The 3,708-nt window shown below is 38.8% G+C and overlaps 1 pseudogene; it reads right to left on the bottom strand.

Moving 5' to 3' along the window:
* Positions 1–332: 332 nt before the first annotated feature.
* LOC131279667 (tropomyosin alpha-3 chain pseudogene) lies at positions 333–1,046 on the bottom strand (annotated as a pseudogene).
* Positions 1,047–3,708: the final 2,662 nt, after the last annotated feature.

Genomic DNA, 3,708 nt, shown 5'->3' with positions numbered 1-3,708 from the left:
TGCTGCTTCAGAGCTGTAGAATTATTTGGAATGTTTTACAAATAAATGCTTGATACAACAACAACAAAAAAGGTGATAATTGCAAAATGTATACATCAAAATATGCTTTTGAAGACTCTTGCATTGCACTCATATTCCCTTAAATGTTGTTCCTAAAGGTGCTCAGCACATAGCCCAGCTGCAATCTCTGGCAAAGGCAGAGACGGTTTGGTGAAAAAGACATGGGGCCAGGGGTGGGTATATGGCAAGAGGAGAAAGCAATCTTCTAGTTAAAGTTCAGCCCTCAGCTTAAAGGTCAACTTCAGGCAGGCTGGCCTCTGGCTGAGTGAAGTTCAAAAAGACAAGCAGTGGCAGGGCTGGACTGGGGTGCTCTCCTTATCATTCAGGTCAAGGAGCATCTGGCCCAGCATTCTGTGGATACAGAGATGCTCCTCTTTGATGCATTTCAGTTTATCTTCCAAATCATCAATTATCTTTTCCTGTTTTGCTACCAATCTCTCAGCAAACTCAGCACGGGTCTCTTTCTCAAGTTTATCAATAAGAATTTTTATCTCTTCTTCATATTTGTCTTTGTTTTGAGAGTACTTTTCTTCAGCAGCCCTCAGACACTTCAGGTTCTGGTCCATCCATCTGATCTGCTCATCCATTTCTCAGCAATGGGACTCTGCCAGCTCAGTTCATTCCTCAGTGCTTTCTAAGTTCCCTTCAAGAATCACCAACTTATGAGGCACCTCCCTGTACTTTCCTTTGTCTCTTCTGCAATGTGCTTAGATTCTCTGAGTTAGATTTCCTGGAGTTCCACCTTTTCTCCATCTTTTAAAGCCCAGTTTTCGATAACCTTCGTACCTCTTTCTTTCTCATCAGCAGCTTTTTCTCTTCCTCTGGCTTTTGCAGGGCAGTGGCCAGGTACTCCTGAGCCCAGTCTAATCCAATGGTTCAAGGCCACCTCAGTCTTAACCTGTTCCTGGGCTTGCCTTTTTCCCTTTGCTTCCCACTGGAAGCTCTTGACTCTCTGCATCATGGGTCTGCTGCTGTAGAACCTGCATATGCTGTAGTTTCTGCTTCCTCTGCTTGGCTTTGCAGCTGTTCTCACATGCCAATTTATTTTGATAGTTTTTCTCTGAATAGTCTATCAGTAGAATCAAAGCTGTGTTCTTCTAATAGGACCACACACATCCACCAAATTTCTTCAGTCTTTTTGAATTTGAGGACCTTTAATTATGTTTTTTAAAAATTTCATGATTCCAGGGAAGTTCTTACTTTTAGTACCTTTTGATTAAGAGTTCTTAGTAGTGGAAAACTATGATTTTAAGTGAATCTACAACTTTATTACACATAATTTTTTAAAAATCAGTACAGTCTACAGCAAATGTGTGTATACTTTTAAACTTTGCAGGTCCTTTGTAATAACTATCAGGACCCAGTCGGACACCAGATAGGAATCACTGATTTATATTAAAACCACTTCTAAAAGGATTTGAGGCAAATGAGCAATGAATCTTGGCTATTGCCAGAAAAGAACACATTATATTTATTTATGTACCACATCTCCCAGAAATATTTTAAGGCAGTGTACAAAGATATATAACATGAAAAAGATAGCATAATATAAAAGTAGAGGAAAATAAAACCAAAGATGAAGACAAAGTGAAAGTAGAATAAAAGTCCACATTGTTTATTTTTCATGTCACCATCTCTCTTGTTTTTGTTATATAAATCCTGCCTATAGGTAGTATTGCATATCCAGCCTCCCTGGGATTTCAATTTAACTTTTAAAATTTATTATTAACTGTGGTACAATATATATAACATATCAGTTTAACCATTTTAAGTGGACAATTCTTTGACATTAAGTACATTGACAATATTATATAACTTTCACCACTATTTCCAGACCAAATTTTCCAAACCAAAATTCATACTCATTTAGCAATAACTCCCCATCATTCCTGCCCTTCACTCCTGGTAACCACTATTCTGCTTTCAGTCTCTATGAATTTCCTTATTCTAAGTATTTCATAGAAGAGAAACCATACATTATTTGTCCTTTTGTGTCTGGCTTTTTCATTCAACATGATGTCTTCAAGGTTCATCCATGTTGTAGCATGTACTAGCACTTCACCTCTTTTTGCAGCAAAAAATATTCCATTGTATGTATTTAACACATTTTGTTTATCCATTCTTCCACTGATGGACACTTTGGTTGCCTCCATCTTTTGGCTATTGTGAATATAATGCTGCCATCACTTGTTGGGCAGATATCTGCTCTTAGTTCTTTTGGTTAAGAGTGGAATTGCTGGGTCATATGTTAATTCTATGTGTAACTTTCTGAGGACCCACCAAACTGTTTTCCACAATGACTACATTATTTTACATTCCCACCAACAAGGTATGAAAGTTCCTATTTCCCCACATCCATGTCAACATTTGTTATTTTTAGTTTTTAAAATAATTACTACCCATCCTAATGGGTGTGAGATGGTATCTTATTTATTTTTTTATTTTAAAGAAACTTTAGATTACGTAAATGTTACATTAAAAAAATATGGGGATTCCCATATGCCCCACTTTGTCCCCCTCCCACACTTTCCCACATTAACAATATCCTTCATTAGTCTGGTACATTTGTTACAATTGATGAACACATATTGAAGCATTGCCACTAAGCATGGATTATAGTTTACATTATAATTTACACTTTGCCCCATGCAATTTTGTCATTTATGACAAAATATATAATGGCCTATAACTCCCTATAATATTGTAACATCATGCAGGACAATTCCAATGTACTGAAAATGCCCCCACATTACACCTATTTTTCCCTCTCCCTCCCCTCAGAACCTCAGGTGACCACTGCCTCCATATCAATAATAAAAGTTCTTCTATTCCTACAATAACAATAAGTCTATAGTAGAAAAATAGTCTACTTTAATCCTTTGTTCATTCCCCAAGCTCTAATTCAGAAGGGGCTTAGATCCCATGGGGCAAATGAATGGAACTGTCTTGCTTGCAGATGCAGATTCTCTCTGTTCCTTGGGATAGGCATTGTCCATCATCACCTTGTTAGTTGTCCTGGGTGAGTCCAATGATCTGGAGAATAGGTGTTGCAACTTTGCTGAGATTCAGGGCCCAGCTGGTACATGGATGGACCAAAGATTTAAGTCTTTTGGACATAACACCTATCAACTCTAGTGCTAACTATAGGTTCAGATAGAAGGGCCTGATGAGCTATGTGTAGGGAAACTACAGATGAGTCCAACTCTTACATTGGGAGCATAAATTCCAAGGTAAGGCCCACTGGCAGAGTGCCAAACTCCTGAGCTGTCTGCCCTGCCTATAGTGTCTGGATGTCTTCAGAGCTCTCAGAAGTCCTGCTATTTGAGGCAATATTTACCTTGGCAGTCAGTGAGATCCTGCTGAGGCATGCATAAGCGTAACTTCTGGAATGACCTCTCCACTCACTTTGAAGACTCTTAACCATTTAAACTCATTTGTCTTTATCTTTTCCCCCTTATGGTCAAGGTCTTTTTTCAGGTGCATTGCTACTTGCCACTTGGTAATAATCCCTCAGTGCCAGGGAGGCTCATCCCTGGTGTCGTGTCCCATGCTGGGAGTAGGTAGTGCATTTATATGCTGAATTTGGCTTAGAGAGAGGCCACATTTGAGCAACAAGGAGGTCCTCAGGAAGTAACTCTTAGGCAACAT

This window comes from Dasypus novemcinctus, chromosome 9, assembly GCF_030445035.2.
Source record: "Dasypus novemcinctus isolate mDasNov1 chromosome 9, mDasNov1.1.hap2, whole genome shotgun sequence".
NCBI lineage: Eukaryota > Metazoa > Chordata > Mammalia > Cingulata > Dasypodidae > Dasypus > Dasypus novemcinctus.
The sequence above is the reverse complement of the archived record's forward strand: the minus strand, read 5'-3'. Positions and strand labels throughout refer to the sequence as shown.